The sequence below is a fragment of the Bos grunniens genome, chromosome 9 (assembly GCF_055505025.1).
Source record: "Bos grunniens cultivar Pamir isolate PY7600 chromosome 9, Bosgru_T2T1.0, whole genome shotgun sequence".
In the NCBI taxonomy this organism is placed as follows: Eukaryota; Metazoa; Chordata; class Mammalia; order Artiodactyla; family Bovidae; genus Bos; species Bos grunniens.
Genome location: NC_141173.1, coordinates 99,197,659 through 99,220,724, shown reverse-complemented (window position 1 = coordinate 99,220,724; position 23,066 = coordinate 99,197,659). Strand labels below are relative to the sequence as shown.

The following is a 23,066-nucleotide window of genomic DNA, read 5'->3' as shown; positions in this document are numbered from 1 at the left end:
GGTCTACATCTGATAACATGAGTTTCAAAAAAATGAACATTAGAAGAGATTCTATGAGAATCTTTCAACCTGTCAAACTGTGATTTTTATCAATGAAGAAATATCTCATATTAAGCTATTCACATTGAGTACAACTTTAAATCTGCTACAAATATCTTGTAGCATTATTTACATATGAACTAATTTATTAGGTTACAAAATTCAAAGTGATTAGTGAAATGTTTAGGAAATTATACTCCATTGTGTTGTTCAATACATATAGTCTAAACATTATTTTTTTATGCCTCTTTATTTTAAAAAAGGTAAATTATTATTCATTTATTAGGTTAATAAAATAATTATTTTGTCAATTCTTAATATAAACAAGATAGCAAATAATTTACCTACTATCTTAATATTTTAAATTATTTGACATCATGTTAATTTTTAATATTTGTGTGAAAAATTTTAATTTTAACAAACTATATATAAAAAGTATATCTAATATGACAAACAGATAAAGACAAACATGTTTTATCTGAAGCTCACATAAAGACTAGTTTTAGAAACTGAGTGGAATATTAAGAAACATTAAGATGATTAAATGCTGAAGTGGAATTGAGGAGTGTGGTAACATGGAGGCCTTTATTAGAGTTTAAAATGATCTTCAGTACATAGCACACTGTCCCCAGTATATGATTGCATAGGTTACTGAGAAGACACTGGGCAGTAGAGAAGTAAGATTTCCTTTTGCTCATTAAAGATTTGAAATTTGGTCTGGTATTAGAATTATTAGCCGCTATTTTCAGCCAAGTTCATTCAACTGTTAAATGAGCATGTGCCTACGGCAACTGCTTTGTTCAGAGCTCTGAGCTGGATGCTATACAGAAGGAGATGTTGTCAACAATATTAGTATGATGTCCTTCCCAGACTTTGGGGATTCATGGAACAATAAATTTTGAGTCACATTTTTGGGAACTGATACAGAATTGACAGATTTTTATTTTGCCAAGAAGTTACATTTACAAAAAATAACTACTATCTACCATCATGTCACCATTCTAACACGCCCTCCAAAGGTGGTAGAACATACTCTAAGGAAAGAAAACGTAGCCAGCATGCATACGTATTTATAGAAAGTTACAGTGCTCCCCTGGTGGCTCAGACGGTAAAGAATCTGCCTGCAATGTGGGACACCTAGATTTGATTCCTGGGTTGAGAAGATTCCCTGAAGAAGGGAACGGCTACCCACTCCAGTACTCTGGCCTGGAGAATTCCATGGACTGCACAGGCCACGGGGTCGCAGAGAGTCGGACACGACTGAGTGACTTTCGCTTTCCCTGTACTTCACAGCACAATAGTGTATGCGTGTGTGCGTGTGTAGGTGTGTGTTTATTATACAGCACTGATTACTGGTCATTTCTATGGTTTTGAAAAGTTAGCTTTTTAGTGGATAAAGAAAACAACTTTGTGTGTGTGTGTGTGTGTGTGTGTATAATGGATATTGTTTTTGCTATTTAGTTGCTAAGTCATGTCTGACTCTTTTGTGACTCCGTGGACTGTAGTTCACAAGGCTCCTCTGTCATTGGGATTTCCCAGGCAAGAATACCAGAGTGGGTTGCCATTTCCTTCTCCAGGGGACCTTCCCAACCCAGGTATCAAACCCGCATCTCCTGCATAAGCAGGTAGATTCTTTATCACTGACCCACCAGGGAAGACCTATATTGGATATCACTCAACCATAAAAAGAAGTAAGTCCTGCCATTTGGAACAACCTGAATATTCGTTAAGGTCTAAGTGAAATAAGTCAGACTGAAAGACAAATACTATGTGATAATACCTTCTGGAGGAATCTAAAAGAAACTCATGGAAACAGAGTAGAATGATGCCTGCCAGGGCCTGGGGGTGTGTGGCATATGTTGCTTATCTTTTTTTATTCACTTTACAACCTTCCTGATTCTTGGTGTGACAACTGATTTCTTTATTGAAACCTGGACATTGGCGCGTTGTGAGACTCCAGATCTTAAACCTTCTGTTTCAGCTGGTTTATGCTGGTATCTCTCTAGCAGAAAGAGCTGGGGGGTAGAAGTACTGATGTCCCAGCTGGCCTTGGTTGGGGTGGGTGGAGAGAGCGCCTCATCTCTCTGGGTGAGGGTGGGAGTTCAGCACCTTGGCTTGCACCACCACCGTCCTGGCAGAGAAGGGGAGCAGTGCCCACCATCGCTCCCCACCCTGACATCACAGATGGAGCAGTCTCACTACCAGCGCCTGTCCCTCTGACACCACCCCAGTAGGAACGGAGAAGAGCTTCTATTACAGCTGGCTGGGGTGGACACACAAGACGGTTCCAGTGGTCATGTATGGACATGAGAGCTAGACCATAAAGAAAGCTGAGCACCAAAGAACTGATACTTTTGAACTGTGGTGCTGGAGAAGACTCTTGAGAGACCCTTGGACTGCAAGAAGATCCAACCAGTCCATTCTAAAGGAGATCAGTCCTGAGTCTTCATTGGAAGGACTGATGTTGAAGCTGAAACTCCAATAATTTGGCCACCTGATGTGAAGAACTGACTCACTGGAAAAGACCCTGATGCTGGAAAAGATTGAAAGCAGGAGGAGAAGGGGACAACAGAGGATGAGATGGTTGGATGCCATCACCAACTCACTGGACATGAGTTTGAGCAAGGAAGTTGGTGATGGACAGGGAGGCCTGGCGTGCTTCAGTCCATGGGATCTCAAAGAGTCGCTGTGAGTGCTAGGGAATCTTTTTTTCAATTCCAGTAGAGATTCACTATAATCCCTCACTTAAAAAAATCAGCTACAACCATGATTTAGATTTCTTTGTCTTATCATCATCTCTTAACCATCTTTTTCAGTTTTTTTTAGATGCCAATTTATCATTGCTGCTGTTGAGAGCATGCCTCTCGCTTGTTTATCTGGCCGAAAATTTGTTTGAGATTAGGCATCTTTCTCCTTTTTCTTTGTATTTATCTTAAAATCAATTTCTCTTCCTTTTTATCTCTTATTCTAAATATACTTTATTTCTTTCTGGTTCAGAACTCAAAGTTCTAAATGTCCAAACTTTTCAAATAATGAACATATTGCTAAGATGCCCAGAAGGCTTTTTATAAACTCTAATAGACAACTTATACTTCCTCTTTCTGCCCATAAATATTCATGGGCTCTCTACGAAATGATTCCATACATACAATTCCATGGAAATCTTTACTTAGTTTTACAAAAATTGTCCATGCTAATATGCAATGACTTAGCAGTGACAGGATTTTATTATGTTATCTTCTGTTTTCATATTTCTGCCATTTACTTATTTAAAAACACTAGATTCTCTGAAGTCTGCTATAGGTCCATTCCAAATTAATCCTTGGAGTCTCAAGAGTTACAACTTGTAAAACCGATTAGAATATTCCCACCTAAACTTGTTAATGCAAAGGGACATTACCTAATTTTATGCAAATGCTGTCATTATATCCTTAGATAATATTTTTTCTGTTCCAAATTTATACCCACTTAAAGCTTACAGAAAGATATACTATTTTTAATATTCCATGCATAATTCATTCCAACTAATTCTAAAAATCTGTACATAAAAAAAGTGAAATATAATTAATCTCTGAAAAGGTAATAAAGTTATTATTACTGGATATCACACAGTTGGATACAACTTGACTAAATAAAAACAAAGCAAAAAATATTGTTAAGGATCCTTATATGTCTCATACTTATACAAAAACTACTCTAAGTTTTATTTAATGTCTTAAGAATTTAATCTCGATTTATATAAATAATATAGAGCAAAGAGGGAACCATAAATCAAACCAGATTTGTGGGAAAATGCAATTAGGATTTGCCCGAATGGTGAGGGCCATCCATAAACCAATTAGGAAGAATGGATGTTGCAGCGGAATTCTTTTAATAAAATCTAATGCACTTGGGAACCGAGATACTGAATGCACTCTGAAGCGACTACAGATGACAGCACACTTTATATGCCGACATCTATTGAATGTGCTGTAATGGGTTTAGGACTTAAATCACAGTCTCTGTCATAAGGTCACAAAACTAATAATAACTAGTAGGAAGGAACTTAAGTTTCTCTAAAATTCCTCATCATATACTTTGAAAGTTTCTTTTCAGTAGATCTGTTTTTTAGCATAAAACAGTGCCAGAATTTATTTTTTTGGGCTCCAAAATCACTGCAGATGGTGACTGCAGCCACGAAATTAAAAGATGCTTACTCCTTGGAAGGAAAGTTATGACCAACCTAGAGAGCATATTGAAAAGCAGAGACATTACTTTGCCAACAAAGGTCCATCTAGTCAAGGCTATGGTTTATCCAGTAGTCATGTATGGATGTGAGAGTTGGACTGTGAAGAAAGTTGAGCACTGAAGAATTGATGCTTTTGAACTGTGGTGTTGGAGAAGACTCTTGAGAGTCCCTTGGACTGCAAGGAGATCCAACCAGTCCATTCTAAATGAGATCAGTCCTAGGTGTTCTTTGGAAGGACTAATACTAAAGCTGAAACTCCAGTACTTTGGCCACCTCATGAGAAGAGTTGACTCATTGGAAAAGACTCTGATGCTGGGAGGGATTGGGGGCAGGAGGAGAAGGGGACGACAGAGGATGAGATGGCTGGATGGCATCACTGACTCGATGGACGTGAGTCTGAGTAAACTCCAGGAGTTGGTGATGGACAGGGAGGCCTGCTGCTGCTGCTGCTGCTGCTAAGTCGCTTCAGTCATGTCCGACTCTGTGCAACCCCATAGACGGCAGCCCGCCAGGCTCCTCTGTCCCTGGGATTCTCCAGGCAAGAACACTGGAGTGGGTTGCCATTTCCTTCTCCAGTGCGTGAAAGTGCAAAGTGAAAGTGAAGTCGCTCAGTCGTGTCTGACTCCTGGTGTGCTGCAATTCATGGGGTCACAAAGAGTTGGACACGACTGAGACTGAACTGAACTGAACTGAAAAAGCTAAAAAGAAAAAAAGAAGACTTTTACTTCAAGTGCAGAAGCTACACTGTGTCTCTCTAATGGTCCATTTGGCCAACTCACTAACATTGAAACAATAAAATGCAAAGACACTGATTTCCTAATTTCATTAGGAAATATTTCCACATGAAACTTTTTAAAAAATTAATTAATTTATATCAATGTAGGCTAATTACAATATTGTAGTGGTTTTTGCCATACATTGACATGAATCAGCCACCAACATGAAATTTGGATTCATAAGATCACTGTGATTAAGCATCTGGTGGGCCAGAATTACAGTTTCTGAGCTACTCAGGCAACAGGATGTTGGCCCTAGGACTGGTGAACTCATTGCCATCAGTCTAGATTTCTGAGTAAGGAGTAATGTAATTCCGTGTCTGCCGTATTTGCCAGTCATAATTGTTTCAATATATCAGAAAAATGCAATGCCTCAGGTCTCCAAATAACCAGAAAAATATTTGTAAAAGATTGTGTGCAAACTAAGTCACTTGGGTCGTGTCCAACTCTTTGGGACCTTATGGACCATTAGCCCTTCCGGCTCCTCTGTCCATGGGATTCTCCAGGCAAGAATACTGGAGTGGGTTGCCATGCCCTCCTCCAGGGGATCTTCCTGACTCAGAGATCAAACCAGCATCTCTTATATCTCCTGTATTGGCAGGCAGGTGCTCTACCACTAGTACCACCTGAGAAGCCCTGCAAAAGATGAACAGGTAACAAATCTGACTGTAATGGTAGGTAGGGCAGCACAGCATTAACAAAAGTGAGCTCTTTTACAAGGCTCACTGGTTAAAAAAAAAAAAAAGTTTTACCTGGTAAAGTTTTTATAAGAAGTTTTAACAATATAACAAAACAGTGTAATAGTAATGTTTTTGTTAGTAAGAGCCAAGAAGGATAACAAGTGCCTTGTATTGTAAAATATACATATTTCAATAAATATTCCATATATATGGACACACTGTGGAGTCCTTTAAAGCCAGGCTCTATGGCAACAGTGCTTCCCTGATAGCTCAGTTGGTAAAGAATCTGCCTGCAATGCAGGACACCCCAGTTCGATTCCTGGGTTGGGAAGATGCCCTGGAGAAGTGATAGGCTACCCACTCCAGTATTCCTGGACTCCCCTCATGGCTCAGCTGGTAAAGATTCCGCCTGTAATACAAGAGACCTGGGTTTGATCCCTGGGTTGGGAAGATCCCCTGGAGAAGGAAAAGGCTACCCACTCCAGTATTCTGACCTGGAGAATTCCATGGACTGTACAGTCCATAGGGTTGCAAAAAGTTGGACATGACGGACTGAGCAATTTTCACTTTCGCTTCCATGGCAACAGTGAGTTTTAAAGAAAACTTCCAGGTGATTTGTGTGTTTAGTTGCTCAGTCGTGTCTGACTCTCTGTGACCCCATGGACTGTAGCCTGTCAGGCTCCTCTGGCCATGGGATTTTCCTGGGAACAATACTGGAGTAGGTTGCCATTTTCTCATCCAGGGGATCTTCCCCTCCCAGGGACCAAATCTGCATTGCCTGCATCTCCTGCATAGGCAGGTGTATTCTTTACCACTGTTAGTCACTGTACTAGAAGGCGGGGTTTGGGAAAAACTTAAAGGGGAATTACCTAAGGCACATCACTAACTGAATGAAGAGGTCTGGAAGCAGAGATGAGACAGACTTCTGACTACGAAGATACAAATAATTAATTTAAGTTACATAAATAATAAACTGCCAAATGGAGGGAAATCTTATTAAATCACTTACTATCCTATCACCTATTAATATGTTTATGCTTTCTTTCTGGACTTTTTCCAAAAAAATATATGCAAATACCATTTTTTTCATTCTTATGTCCTTTCTATTTAGTGTACTTTTTCACTTAGTATAATATGTTTTGAAGTTGTTATTGATATCAAAATGTCATTTTTTTATGGCTAAGCAACATTCTAACTATTTGCAATTATACTTGGAGTTTATATTATTTCAATTTATTTTGCCTTTTGTAAATACATTATTATAAACTTTTCAGGTATATCACTTAATCCACGTTTTATATTACTTCCTTCAGACAGAATCTTCAGTATGAGATGAGATCAGAATTTGTATTTTATGATTCTTGATAAAATTATTTGCTAATTAAACAGGAGAACAGGCCTTCTGTTTTAGTCTCTCTGGGATGCTATAACAAAATGCCATAGACTGGGTGACTTCAACAAGAGAAATTTTATTTTCTCAGTTCTGGAGGCTGGACATCTGAGATCAGGGTGCCAGAAAGGTCAGGTTCAGAGAGCGAGCGGGCTCTGGGCTCTTTTCCTCTGACAAGCGTGTAGTCCCATTAGAGACACCTAAGCTCTCACGAGGCGTCACCTAAACCCAGTTTTTGTTGTTAGTTGCTCAGCTGTGTCTGACTGTGATCCCATGGACTATAGAACTTGCCAGGCTCCACTGTCCATGGAATTCTCCAGGTAAGAATACTGGAGTGGGTAGCCATTTCTATCTCCAGTGGATCTTCCCGACCCAGGGATCAAACCCTAGTCTCCTGGTTGTAGGCAGATTCTTTACCATCCAAGTTACCAGGGAAGCCCCAGTTCAGTTCATTTCAGTTGCTCAGTCGTGTCCAACTCTTTGTGACCCCATGAATTGCAGCACACCAGGCCTCCCTGTCCATCACCAACTCCTGGAGTTCACTCAGACTCACATCCATCGAGTCCGTGATGCCATCCAGCCATCTCATCCTCTGTCGTCCCCTTCTCCTACTGCCCCCAATACCTCCCAGCATCAGAGTCTTTTCCAATGAGTCAACTCTTCACGTGATGTGGCCAAAGTACTGGAGTTTCAGCTTTAGCATCATTCCTTCCAAAGAAATCCCAGGGCTGATCTCCTTCAGAATGGACTGGTTGGATCTCCTTGCAGTCCAAGGGACTCTCAAGAGTCTTCTCCAACACCACAGTTCAAAAGCATCAATTCTTCAGTGCTCAGCTTTCTTCACAGTCCAACTCTCACATCCATACATGACCACAGGAAAAACCATAGCCTTGACGAGACGAACCTTTGTGGGCAAAGTAATGTCTCTGCTTTTGAATATGCTATCTAGGTTGGTCATAACTTTCCTTCCAAAGAGTAAGCATCTTTTAATTTCGTGGCTGCAGTCACCATCTGTAGTGATTTTGGAGCCCAGAAAAATAGTCTGACACTGTTTCCACTGTTTCTTCATTTATTTGCCGTAAAGTGATGGGACCGGATGCCATCATCTTCATCTTCTGAATGTTGAGCTTTAAGCCAACTTTTTCACTCTCCTCTTTCACTTTCATCAAGAGGCTCTTTACTTCCTCTTCACTTTCTGCCATAAGGGTGGTGTCATCTGCATATCTGAGGTTATTGATATTTCTTCCAGCAATCTTGATTCCAGCTTGTGCTTCTTCCAGCCCAGGGTTTCTCATGATGTACTTTGCATAGAACTTAAATAAGCACAGTGACAATATACAGCCTTGAGGTACTCCTTTCCTATTTGGAACCAGTCTGTTGTTCCATGTCCAGTTCTAACTGTTGCTTCCTGACCTGCATATAGGTTTCTCAAGAGGCAGGTCAGGTGGTCTGGTATGCCCATCTCTTTCAGAATTTTCCACAGTTTATTGTGATCCACACAGTCAAAGGCTTTGGCATAGTCAATAAAGCAGAAATAGATATTTTTCTGGAACTCTCTTGCTTTTTCGATGATCCAGCGGATGTTGGCAATTTGATCTCTGGTTCCTCTGCCTTTTCTAAAACCAGTTTGAACATCTGGAAGTTCATGGTTCACGTATTGCTGAAGCCTGGCTTGGAGAATTTTGAACATTACTTTACTAGAGTGTGAGATGAGTGCAATTGTGCGGTAGTTTGAGCATTCTTTGGCATTGCCTTTCTTTGGGATTGGAATGAAAACTGACCTTTTCCAGTCCTGTGGCCACTGCTGAGTTTCCCAAATTTGCTGGCATATTGAGTGCAGCACTTTCACAGCACTTTTAGGATTTGAAATAGCTCAACTGGAATGCCATCACCTCCACTAGCTTTGTTCGTAGTGATGCTTTTTAAGGCCCACTTGACTTCACATTTCAGGATGTCTGGCTCTAGGTGAGTGATCACACCATCGTGATTATCTTGGTCGTGAAGGTCTTTTTTGTACAGTTCTTCTGTGTATTCTTGCCACCTCTTCTTAATATCTTCTGCTTCTGTTAGGTCCATACCATTTCTGTCCTTTATCGAGCCCATCTTTGCATGAAATGTTCCCTTGGTATCTCTCATTTTCTTGAAGACATCTCTAGTCTTTCCCATTCTGTTGTTTTCCTCTATTTCTTTGCATTAGGTTTAATTGGGAAGCCCCAACTATCACACTGGGGGTTGGGGGCTCAACATAAAAATTTGGGGACACAAACATTCCGTCCATAGCATCAGTTTGGATTATGATGTTTAACAAGTGAGGATGAACATTTTCACACTGTGGTACAAATGCTACATGAATATGTTTGCGAAGTTATGTTCATGTATTTTCTATACCAAAATCAATTTGTGTGAGCTTTTTATATGAAAAGATATGAACCATATTTGCATTTACAATAAACATCTCCTTATCATTTTATTTTCCATTTTTATTTATTTAGCACTTAAAAGCTTAAATTTTTTACAGGAAAGCTCTTTCTCTTTACTTGCTCTCTTACCTCCAGCTTTGCCTTGTTTAGATCACTCCTCTGTCTGCTGCACAATGAATATTTTAATTGACTAATTAAATCATATCTCTCATCTACTTAAAATCCATAAATGATTTCCCATTGACATGCTACACAAAGACCTTTGCAAGCGGACTGTTGCTCTCCCCAGCATTCGTCTACAAGTGCCTGGGCAAAAATTATAGTAAACACCGGCAGTCCTCAGACATGCCCAGATCTCGTGGGTCTCCATCATCCTGCTTCTGATCAATCTGTATTCTCTCTCCACCCTTTACTTGTTTTTATCCTCCTTTTTCTCCTGAAACTACTAACCACCTTCATGACTAAGCACCAGCCTCATCTCTCCTAAGAAACCTTTCCGAATAAACCATATTCGACCCTGTGGTGGAATTAGGTTCTTCAGGTTATGGTTGAAATGCCAGGGGGACAAACCAGATATGGTCATTGAACCAATGGAACAATCTGTATGGTGATTATTAGAGAGATCTAGGCTGTCAACATGGAGAAGGCAATGGCACCCCACTCCAGTACTCTCGCCTGGAAAATCCCACGGACAGAGGTGCCTGGTAGGCTGCAGTCCATGGGGTCGCTAAGAGTCAGACACGACTGAGCGACTTCACTTTCAATTTTCACTTTCTACTTTCCTGCATTGGAGAAGGAAATGGCAACCCACTCCAGTGTTCTTGCCTGGAGAATCCCAGGGACGGCGGAGCCTGGTGGGCTGCCGTCTACGGGGTCGCACAGAGTCGGACACGACCTAAGCTACTTAGCAGCAGCAGGCTGTCAACAAAGTTGGTCTATAATCAAGTGTTTGAGTTAAGTCGATGGAAACTGTCAAACATTTCTAAAGGAAAGTGTGTGTGTGTGGGGGGGGGTGGCAAATGTGTGTGTGTGCACATGCGTGTTAAGTTGTTTCAGTATAGTGAGGAAAAGGCTGGGGACCCAAAATGCTACTTGGAAATTTTAGATTCTATAGGAGAATAGAAAAAACCGTCAAAAGGGTGGCGAGTAATTGGGGAAAGTGAGTAAATCATAGAAATCAGCGAATGAGAGGGACACGTCTGGCTTTGTTTCAATGATACAGGGAGGTGAATTAAGAAGAAGATGGAAAGACCTCTGAAAATTAAACAGCTGTAGTGACGTGGGAGGGTGAAAGCCAGAATATGTGTCATCCATTGAGAAAGCATAAGGAATATGAAGCAAAACCAGGTATACGTTTTGGGAGTTTTGCTGCACTATAGGCTGTCAAAATATGAGCTGCTGGCAAGGTGTCACTGTTAAAGTAGGGTAAAGTTAGTGGTAATTGGAAATGAGGAAAGAAAAGAATATCAGTAGACTATAATACTGGAATTCATAAACTATCCAATCACTTATGGAACCAGAATGGATTTTAAACTAGAAGATATATGGATAACTAATACACTTATTTAATATGGCCAGAGGAACCTATAAAGTAGCATATAGATTTTTCAGTGTTAGAAACACAAATCTGAATTCAAGAACTTATGGTCATATAAACTAAAATATTAATTAGAAACAGAGTTTTAAAAATGGCTCTAAAATAGACATTAACTATATCATCCATTCACTGAGAAATGAATTGAATACACAGTGTTTCCCAGTCACTAGGATTGGTATCATTGGGGACAAAAAGATATGTCAAACATATTATCCTCAAGATATATATCATTTAGGAAATGTGCTAAGAATATCCCCTAGAATCTTATATAGAAGTAAGAATGTAATAACTGTCACAGAAAGATATATAGAATTCTGAACACTCATAAGATAAAACATTTGGGTTTTAAGGCATTGTTCCTTTTCATTAGAAAATATTTAGCCTTTCAGGGTACCCATACTTTTCAGAGGAACTACATAGATATATATTGTAGTTTCCCATAAAGCTGAATTTTGTACAATTTTAATTAGAAATAACTAGAGAATTATGGTTGCTGTACCACAGATTTGTCTATTCATAACCATGTAGTTAATAATTCTTAAATCAGAATTAATTTGCTTGGATTTTCTGTTTGTTTTTACATATAAGTAATTATCAATTATTATCACAATTTTATAACCAAAAACTCAACATTGATTGAACCAGTATGTATTCTTTTCTATGTAACACCTCTTACATTAAAATTCACATATTCTATTTTGAAATTCATTTCCATAAATGGGAAAATTTTACTTAAAATACGCCTTGTTGGTTTCTTAAAATCAAAGAACTTAGTCTAAAGTGTTTGCAGAGACTATTTTATATACAATTAGCATAAATAAAAACTAATATTAGCATTGCAAATATTAGAATAAGTTGCATTTAAATTAGCACTGTCATATGAGGATTACAAAAAAACCCAAATAACTTATAATACATTTTTTCAGATAGGTCGCGTAAGAAAGATTAAGTGTCAGTGAGAAGAAAAGGAAGGAGTAAAATGACAAGTACTTCAATTAAGAAATTTTGAAGACTTTGGTACTAGACTTTTCAGCTTGGCCACAAATTATATCTTGCCTTGTCCCCAAAAGGGTCATGAAGACACTGAGGTAGAGAAGGAGCATAAACTTGCAGAGGGTGGGCTGTGTCACAGCCAAGGCAAGCGATCGCACTCTCAGGAGCCTCAGCTTCCTCATGTGTCAGGTTAAAATATTACATGGGCTGATCTCTAGGATCCTCCCCACACCTCTATAAACAAAGATGCGTATTTATTAATTCAACAGATATTGAGGATAATATTATCAAAGTTCTTACCTACTCGGAGAGCCATGAGGAATCTCAAACCACACATGGATTCCTTGTTTTACTTTTGACAGACTGAAATTCAGAAGGGCTATGGAAACACATCCAAGTTTACCTTTCAAGGCTTATTTTTCTCAGCTCTATCATCTTAACAACAAGCTCGGTTTCATGGATTCTAGCTTTTTCATTCTAGGATCCAATAACTTGATTTTTAAAATGCTTTTGCAATAACTGTGTGGCAAAAGGAAGTCCCAAAGATTGCTGAGCACATTATGGTTATGTTGTTTTAATTTTATAACTGAACTACAACGCACTTGGAACTAAGAGCTTATTTCAAAATATTGTCTCTGTTGTGTAAACTAGTTCTGAAAAGAGTGGTTGGACTACGTGATTTCCTGTAAATTGCTTTGTTTAAAGTAATAGTCACTGGTGGCTCTTTAAATTCCTTGTTGTGTGTGGGGAAAAAAAAAGATTGATAGGCTTTCCTAACAAAATGAGATGCAATAATCAGATGATGAGAAAGAAATCTTGTCAGTTGAAGGCTATAAAAAAACTTTACTCAAAAGTTGCTCTCTTAACACAGCTACGTATAGGAAAAAGCCAAATATCTAAGTACCCAAGTGTGACTCTTATTATCAAATTGTCTCCAGAGAGTCATCAGAGATTTCAATTTAGACTGTGCTATTTAGTATCTGTCTCGTAGAACCGATAAAATGACTGAATGGCTGAGACAGCCTGGCTAATACACCGTCACACCCAACACTAAGGCCAAATAAACGAGGGAGCTAAATGTGAAAGGAGAATATAAATGGGCGAGAGGTTGAAATACATTCTATTCCTCTTACCTTTAATGTTGAAAGAATAGTAAATACTTTATATCTAAACATGAACCTTCAGTATCTTGCAACAGAGTCATTTCTTACTGAATAATTAGAGTAAAAATGTTATTTTTGTATAGTGAAGAGGCTATAACTATTTGCATCTTCATATCATGAATATTTTAATAGAAAACTTGAAAATCCTTGTGTCTAATGATGCAAACTGATATTCTCCAGAAAGAACTAGATATTTAATAGAAAACATTTTTAGAACTGTCTACAATAAAATTAAATTTACATTGGTTAAAACAAACAACCCAATCAAAAAGTGGGGAAAAGACCTAAACAGAAAGAATCCCAGATGAATGCTACCCTCTATACGACCCAGAAACCTCCTTCACATTACAGTCTAGAAAAGTCAACTTATACAGTGATGAGTATTTAAGTAAAACATAGCACAGCACCAAGACAAAAAATACTCTAAGAAAGGAAAGTATAATAGAGCAAAAATAAAAACTAACAATTGAAGAAAACTCATGCAAAGGTAAACATTCTTATGAAATAGTTGGCCAAGAATTTTGAAAACCTGATAAAGCAATCAGTCCTGTGGAAGATGATAAAAAAAAACAACAACAAAAACTAGAAATGCAAGAATTATTAAAGAAAAGAGATGTGATATATACAGAAGAAATATATATCAACATAATAAATGCCATATGTGACAAACCTACAGCTAACATCGCATCAACCTCTAAAAGCCCTAAGTTCAGGAACACAAGAAGGATGCCAAGTCTCATCACTTTTATTCAACATAGTACTGGAAATCCTAGCCACAGCAATTAGGCAAGAAAAAGAAATAAAAGACATCCAAATTGGAAAGAAAGAAAGAAAACAGAAACTATGTGTAAATGACATGATACTATATAGGGAAAACTCTAAAGACTCCTCCAAGGAACTATTTGAACTGATAAAAGAATTTAGCAAAGCTGCAGAATACAAAATTAATATATGCAAATCTTCTGTGTTTCTATACACTAATACAAAACTAACAGAAAGAGAACTCAAGAAAACAATCTCATTTACAACTGCATCAAAAAGAATAAAATACCTAGGAATTAATTAAAGCAAGGAGATGAAAGACCTGTACACTGAAAACTATAACATTAATGAAATAAATTGAAGAAGACAGAAACGAATGGAAAGATATTTTGTGTCCATGGATTGGAAAGATTAATATTGTTAAAATGTCCATACTACCCAAAGTAATACACAAATTCAATGCAATCTCTGTGGCATTTTTCACAGAACTAGAACAAATAATTCTAAAATTTGTATGTAATCACAAAAGAACTCAAATAGTCAAAGTAATCAAGAAGAAGAACAAAACTGGAGGTATCATGCCCCTGTTTTCAAAGTAGACTACAAATACTTTGGTAATTTAAAACAGTATGGTACTGGCAAACAAAAAGACACTTCAGTTAATGGAATAGAATAGAGAGCACACACAAAAAAAATGCCTACATGGTCACTTATTTTAAGACAAAGAGTCAAGACTATATAAGAGACAAAGAACAGTCTTTTCAATAAATTGTAGTAGGAAAACTGGACAGCCACTTGCAAAAGAATGAAACTAGATCACTGCTGCTGCTGCTGCTAAGTTGATTCAGTCATGTCTGACTCTGTGTGACCCCATAGACGGCAGCCCACCAGGCTCCCTCGTCCCTGGGATTCTCCAGGCAAGAACACTGGAGTGGCTTGCCATTTCCTTCTCCAATGCATGAAAGTGAAAAGTGAAAGTGAAGTTGGTCAGTCGTGTCTTGACTGGATCACTATCTTAACTCAAAAATTAACTCAAGATGGATCAGACTTGAATGTAAGACCCGAAACCATAAAACTCCCAGTAGAAAACAGGAGACAGTAGGCACTTTGAAATCATTTTTGATGCTGAATTTTCCATTCTGATTCCAGAAGCAAAGACAAGAAAAGCAAAAATAAAGAGGTGAGACTACATCTAACTAGGAAGCTTCTGTGCACAAGAAGAAAACCATCAACAAAATGAAAAGGCAATCTAGGTAATTGCAGAAAATATCTGCAAAATCATTTATCCAATAAGGGGTTAACATCTAAAATATATTAAAAACCCAAACAACTCAACAGCAACAATCAAAGAACAAAACAAAAAACTCATAAATGATCCAATAAAAAGTGGGCAGAGAATCTCCAAAAACATTTTTTTCAAAGAAGACATTTGGATAGCCAACAAAGTACGTGAAAAGATTCTCAACATCCCAAATTATGAGGGAAATGAAAATCAAAACCACAATTATACATCACCTCACACCTGTTAGAATGGCTATTACCAAAAAGACAAAAGGTAACAAGTGTTGGTGAGAATGTGAATAAAAGGGAACCCTAGTACACTGTTCGGAGAAGGCAATGGCACCCCACTCCAGTACTCTTGCCTGGAAAATCCTCTGGACGGAGGAGGCTGGTAAACTGCAGTCCATGGGGTCGCTAAGAGTCAGACATGACTGAATGACTTCACTTTCACTTTTCACTTTCATGCATTGGAGAAGGAAATGGCAACCCACTCCAGTGTTCTTGCCTGGAGAATCCCAGGGACCGGAGAGCCTGGTAGGCTGCCATCCATGGGGTCACACAGAGTCATACACGACTGAAGTGACTTAGCAGCAGCAGCAGCAGCAGTACACTGTTGGTGAGAATGAAAATTAGTGCAGTCACCATGGAAAACAGTATGGAGACTTCCTTCCAAAATAAAAATAGAACTACTGTATGCTCAAGTAATGCCACTTCTGAGTATTTATCCAAAGAAGATGAAAGACTAATTCAGAAAGATATATAACTCCGTGTTCAGTGCAGCATTGTTTACAATAGCCCAGACAGGAAAACAAAATGCCCGTCGATGGATGAACGGATAGACCGTGAAATGCATGTGTAAATATACACTGAGCACACACGCAGGCACATACACACACACTGTGATTCAGCCACAAAAAGGGGAATCCCGCCGTTTACCACGACATGGATGGACCTAAAAGGTATTATAGTAAAATAAGTAAAATAACAGACAGAGTAAAGACAAATACCACCGATTTCACTTAATATGTGGAGTCTGAAAAATAAAACAAATAAAGGAAAATAAGTAAAAATCATAGATATAGAGAACAGATTGATTGGTGGTTACCAGAGGGAAAGGGCAGTGAGGGGTAGGCAAAATAAGTGAAGCGGGCCAACTCTTTGGTGATGAATGATAACTCAACTGACCGCAGGGATTGTAGTGCATGTAAATATGGACTTAAAATGCCATACACCTGAAACTTACGTTTTATTCCAATTTTTCCTCAAAAAAGTCAAAACAAATGAATATTAAGCAAAAACAACAACAACAAAAAATCTATTGTACCATCTCTTTAAATATATATGTTTCCCCTTTGAGAAATTTTCCTGGACAATATACTAATACAAGACTAAGGTTTTCTAAGTGATAAATCTTGTCCTTTTATTAAAGCTACCCAATAAAATGTAACTCAGTATTTTAGAAGTGCAAAGTAATTTAAAAGACTTATTCAGATCTCTTCTGGTTTTAAGCTGTCTTTTGATACATAGCCGGATCAACACAGATCTAGATAAGACTACTCTTGGAGACATTTTAATGTTAAAGCGTCATTCCTCTGAAAAGCAATTTATATCTTCTGCCTACTTAAGAATGTATAATAAATTGTGTGCAGAGGGAAAGTCAGGCTTACAATGTATTGGGGAAAAGAATATATATGGTAAGATTCGAAAAGGGCAGTACAGATGATTAATGAGCCAGAAAGACCGATATGAGGAAAGATTAAAAGAATTAACTATGTATGGACTTGCTAAGTAAAAAAATATATATAATGAAGAAAATTAGTTGACTTGTTACAAAACATTAGCACGTTCCATTAGGATACCTAAAATTGGACTGAAGAAGGGAAAACAACACAAAAATATTTAAAGTCTATGAGCATGCCTGTGGCTTCCCTGGTGGTACTAAAGAACCTGCCTGCCAGTGCAGGAGACGCAGGAGATGCGGGTTGCATCCCTGGGCTGGGAAGATCCCCTGGAGAAGGAAATGGCAACCCACTCTGGTGTTCTTGCCTGGAGAATCCCATGGACAGAGGAGCCTAGCAGGCTACAGTCCATGCGTTTGCAAAGAGCTGGACATAACTGAAGTGACTTAGCACACACACGCTTGTGTGAATTATTTAGTTTTAATTATATAGTATATATTCCATTCCTGTGGTAACACATCACTGCCAATTCAGGAAAATTTAGTTCATGCCAATATTATACAAAGGAAACAAGTAAAAATTTTTTCTAATTGTGTAACAGCTAAAAAGACTAAAACATCATTTATACATACTTTATTCCTTAAAAATAATATGAAAGCAGAATCTCTCATACAGATAAAAAAGAACTGCCTACTACTTGAAATCTGATTCTAATATTAGTATATCAGTACTGGGAAATGATAAACTATCAATGTTAAAGGCTAATTTTATGTTGAAGTTTTTATTCCATTTACAGATAGAAATAGAGGTTTGAAGGACTTGATTCAAATTCAAATCATGCAAATTATAATCAAGCTCTCCTATGATAGTTTTAAGAATGGCCTAAATGAATATGCACTCTCTGGCTAATCTTTTTGGAACAGTTATCTCATCCTGATTTTATAGGGGGAAATAATTAATGTAAATTCACAGGAAATTATTTTCTATTGAAGAAGTCCAAGAGATTTAAGAGAATAGTCTAAATTAATATCTGATGATATACTGAAAGATAATTAAAGTAAATTTATGTAAATTAATGCATGATATTCATATGATTTGAAATGAACTATCTAATTTTCAAATAGCTAAATATAAGAAACTTCATCCTATAACTTAACCAATAATAATTTGAAATAGTAGACATTTCTTTTTCATCTCTATAAGGAAAAATATGTTCCTTAAGTAAAATTTATACCTTGAAAAAAAACATGATTATGGATTTTTGCAGTAAACTTATTTGATTTTTACCTTTCAAAAGATAACTTTTTAGTTACCTATAAATGATAAGCATGGTCAGCATCCGATGTATCAGTAAGGACATGCATGCTCAGTCATGTCCAACTCTTTGTGACTCCATGGACTGTAGCCCCTCAGAGTCCTCTGTCCATGGAATTTTCCAGGCAAGAATACTGGAATGGGTTGCCATTTCCTTCTCCAGAGGATCTTCCCAATCTAGGGATGGAAACCGTGTCTCTTGTGTCTCCTGCATTGGCAAATACGTTCTTTACCAGCTGAGCCACCAGTGAAGCCCCTATGTACCAATACTGATATCCTATAGAATTAAATAAAGGAAATTTAAATATTTATCAATACTTTGTTACCTAATGCTACAGGAACTAGTAACTGTTTGACAGAAATATTATAAAATGATTATAGCAAAGTTCAGTCAAGTTTCAATTATTCTGAAAATTGATCCAGGCTTTTAAGAGTCATTAAGTTACTACTAGTAGAGTAGAGTGAAAAAGTTGGCTTAAAGCTCAACATTCAGAAAACTAAGATCATGGCATCTGGTCCCATCACTTCATGGCAAATAGATGGGGAAACACAGTGGAAACTGTAGCTGACTTTATTTTTGGGGGGCTCCAAAATCATTACAGATGGTGACTGCAGCCATGAAATTAAAAGACGCTTACTCCTTGGAAGGAAAGTTATGACCAACCTAGCCAGCGTATTAAAAAGCAGAGACATTACTTTGCCAACAAAGGTCCGTCTAGTCAAGGCTATGGTTTTTCCAGTGATCATGTATGGATGTGAGAGTTGGACTGTGAAGAAAGCTGAGTGCTGAAGAATTGATGCTTTTGAACTGTGGTGTTGGAGAAGACTCTTGAGAGTCCCTTGGACTGCAAGGAGATCCAACCAGTCCATTCTAAAGGAGATCAGTCCTGGGTGTTCATTGGAAGGACTGATGCTAAAGCTGAAACTCCAATACTTTGGCCACCTCATGCGAAGAGTTGACTCACTGGAAAAGACCCTGATGCTGGGAGGGACTGGGGACAGGAGGAGAAGGGGACGACAGGATGAGATGGCTGGATGGCATCACCAACTCGATGGACATGAGTTTCAGTAAACTCTGGGAGTTGGTGATGGACAGGGAGGCCTGGCGTGCTGGGATTCATGGGGTCTCAACGAGTTGGACACAACTGAGTGACTGAACTGAACTGAACTGAAGTTACTCCTTACTAACTGAAGATCAAATGAAGGAAAAAAATATCTTGCATTGTTTTAGATTCCTTGCAAATAAATGATCTACCTTAAAAAGTTTTACAATAAAATAAAAGAGTAAATATTTACTTCAATTAATCTTTACAAAATTCTCTTCTCCAGATTTTCAAAATTCTGGATACTTGTCCAACACTTACATTGAACTAGTTTTAATTTTAAAAAATGAAAGGACAAGCATCCCTATGCCTCCCAACTCTAGAACATTAAGATTTGTATTTTCTTTCTAAATCCTATTGTTGGTTTTAAATATATATCTTTTACAAACTTAATAACACAGACAACAATGTGTTGATCATTTATCATCATAGACAAATATTTAATATCTGCTTCAGACAAAGGTTTGCCCAGGAAGAGAAAGTGATAGGTCAACAACACAGTGTGTGTGTGTTGAGGGCAGGAGGAGAAGGGGACAAGAGGATGAGATGGTTGGATGGCATCACTGATTCAATGGACACGAAACTGAGTAGACACCAGGAGATACTGAAGGACAAGGAAGCCTGGCGTGCAGCAGTCCATGGGGTGGCAAAGAGTCAGACACCACTGAGCGACTGAGCACAGCACAGCACCCCGTGTGTGTGTGTATGTAAAGATATATGTGTATGACTATATACATGTTAGGCCTCCGGCTAGATTTTTTTTACAAGCAGTTAGAGAAATTGGAACCTTAAAAAAAAAAAGCTCAGTACAGTTCCATCAACCAAATGCAGACTATTAATCTAAGAAATTTGCTGACATAAGGAAACATAAAGTGCTTGTTATTAAAGACTGCCAATATTTTGTAGCTTCTCCAACAGGTAATAAAACTATAAGTGCAGAGTACATCAGCAGCTCTAATAAAATTGGTAGGTCTTCTCAGTCTGACAGGATAAGAAATAAAACACAGATGAGCTACCTATAAATGAATAACCTAATATCAATCATTTCTTCTTTGCTGTCATGCAAAAGCTAAGGGCAGGTCACATATTTATTTTTCTTCCTATTATAAACTAGTTCATGGCAGAAATTTTAGCATGTCTATGCTTACAAAACCACTACAGTTTTGCATCAATTAAAGTGTTATTTGGAAATTATAACCAATATAATTATAACCAATACATAAATTATATGTATTATATATATAACCAATATATAACCAAATTATAACTAATATATAGTTCATTCTACATTCTATTTGACTTAAAAGAACTCTGCACTAACAAAGAATTTGATTTTTTTTAAATGAAGTCTAAGTTAAACCTAAGTAATACAATGCAAGTGAAAAAAATTTATGGATTTTACTGCTTATACTGGATTCTTGAACAATTCACAAGAACAACCTTCAAAACATTCTTAAAAAATGGGAAGGAGAAATTTAAAAACAAAATAAAAATTGGATGAGCACAAAAAACACTTGTTACTATAACAACCAAAACCCCCAATCAATTTTTATTGTGTGTGTGCTAAGTCACTTCAGTCGTGTCTAACTCTTTGCAACCCTATGAATTAGAGCTCACCAAGCTCCTCTGTCCATGGGATTCTCCATGCAAGAATACTGAAGTGGGTTGCCATGCCCTCCTCCAGGGAATCTTCCTGGGCCAGGGGTTGAACCCATGTCTCAAGTCTTCTGCATTGGCAGTTGGGTTCTTTACCACTAGCATCACCTAGGAAGCCCTTTTATTGTGTGAAATCTATTAAATTTTTGTTTACTCTGATCAAAGTTGAAAGCAGATATTCCTCTCTTCTCCTTGGTCATTCTGAGAATCAGTTTCCTCTACAGTGTGGCTCCTATTCTTTCCCAGGTCCTGGAAGTTTTCTCCAAGTCAGCACGTGCAGATCTTATGGACCACACTAGGATTGGCATACATCATTGCCACACACATTCTATTGGCTAGAACTCAGTAAAATAGTTACTTCTTGCTGCAGAAGGGCATGGGAAATGTAGGTTAGCTATGTGTTCAGGAACGTGAGAAAACAGGTTTTATAAGAGTCTAACTAGTCTTTGCTATGGAGAAGGAAATGGCAACCCACTCCAGTGTTCTTGCCTGGAGAATCCCAGGGACGGGGGAGCCTGGTGGGCTGCTGTCTATGGGGTCGCACAGAGTCGGACACGACTGAAGCGACTTAGCAGCGGCAGTCTTTGCTAGTCTACCAGTCTCATCACCAAGTCTCCATTTTACTTTTTTCACCCGTACATTATAGTCTCCACAGACAACTGAAAGTTCCACACAGGCATCTTAAATAAAGCTCAAAGTTGAGCATCTCTGAGTGATGTGACACATATGAACTCAAAGGGCAGTTCACCCACCACTTCATACACCAGTATACAGTGGTGGAACAGGGCAAGGTGGCCATAATGAATGCTTCCCTTTAAGAAAGGAAACACTGGCGTGGCTGTCCCTGCCAGGAAGGCACCATGAGAGCCCGCTCAAGGTGGTAAGTCCTTGATTAGCATCTAATCCTACTCTCCAGAAGGACCTCCCTCCTACAATGTTCTGCATAGGTTCTGGCTTCACCCTTAAGGGGTTTCCTACTTAACATTATCCTACATGAGATATTTGGTATCCATCATCAGAATTGGGGGTTCAGCAACACTGGGAAGCACACAGCATCTTGCTTTTCAAGTTTAAGAATCTAAGGTTTTGTGTAAGGAATTAACAGGCAAAGGCTTTTTGGAGTCTTAGCAAACGGTTTCTTCGACAATGCAATTATCCCCCCAGTATTGTGGATGTATGTGCTTCTTTCTAACTCATTTGTAAAGGAAGATTTCTACCATGATTCAGACGATGAGATGATGTCAGAAATATGTCTTCTTTGGTTTTTTCAGGGAGAACCAAGGATCTGTTATTACACTGTATGCTGACTTCCATAAAGGTCTAAAATAAAGTTTGTATTTAATCAATGCCAAGTTGTAAGAATTGACAAATATCAAATATCTGAATTTATTCTTACATGATGTAAAACTAGCCAGAAATGGATTCACACTGATAAGACACGTGTCTGTTTTTAAAGTATACGTGCTGTTTTCTGCGTGTTTGAGTGCATTGTGGGCAGTTTGTGTATTTCAAAAAGCAAGCTGGTTTCCTGCCATGATTTATAAAAAACATCATAGTGAAACTTTATAAAACTTTCTAGATATTAGGATGCTCTCTAACACTCAACTGGAAAACACAAATAAAAACAGAATGTCCTCACTCATTCCTCTATTATGTTTCAATGAATGAAACCTCCTCTTAAAGGCTCTGCTAACTATGGTCTTTTGTTGCAAAACTCCTTGCCAGCATTATTCCTAAATTTTCTGGTTCCTCTTTTCATGTTCTCCTAACCCACTCCAACTACCTTTCACATCCAACATTCTACCAAAACCGTTCTCTTGAAGATCATCAGAGACCTCCATGTTGCCAAATTCACTGTTTAGATCTCAGTCTTCAGAGATCAGTTTTCTCTGTCTTGCTCAATTATTTCTATTTGCACTTTCTATTAATATCGCAAACACAAAAGGATAACACTGATATTAGCTCTTCTGAAACTCAACACTTTC

General features: G+C 38.0%; 1 protein-coding gene across 3 annotated transcripts in view; it reads right to left on the bottom strand.

The window, feature by feature from the left end:
* Positions 1 to 23,066, bottom strand: part of PACRG (parkin coregulated) — a 531,317-nt gene that overhangs the window by 468,684 nt on the left and 39,567 nt on the right. The window contains exon 1 of one of the 3 annotated variants that reach the window (XM_086318665.1): positions 12,424 to 12,573. The exons of the other annotated variants lie outside the window; for them this stretch is intronic. The gene's annotated coding sequence lies outside the window, so the exon portion shown is untranslated. Of the gene's footprint in view, positions 1 to 12,423; positions 12,574 to 23,066 lie in introns of those variants that run through there. 3 annotated transcript variants of the gene reach the window in all.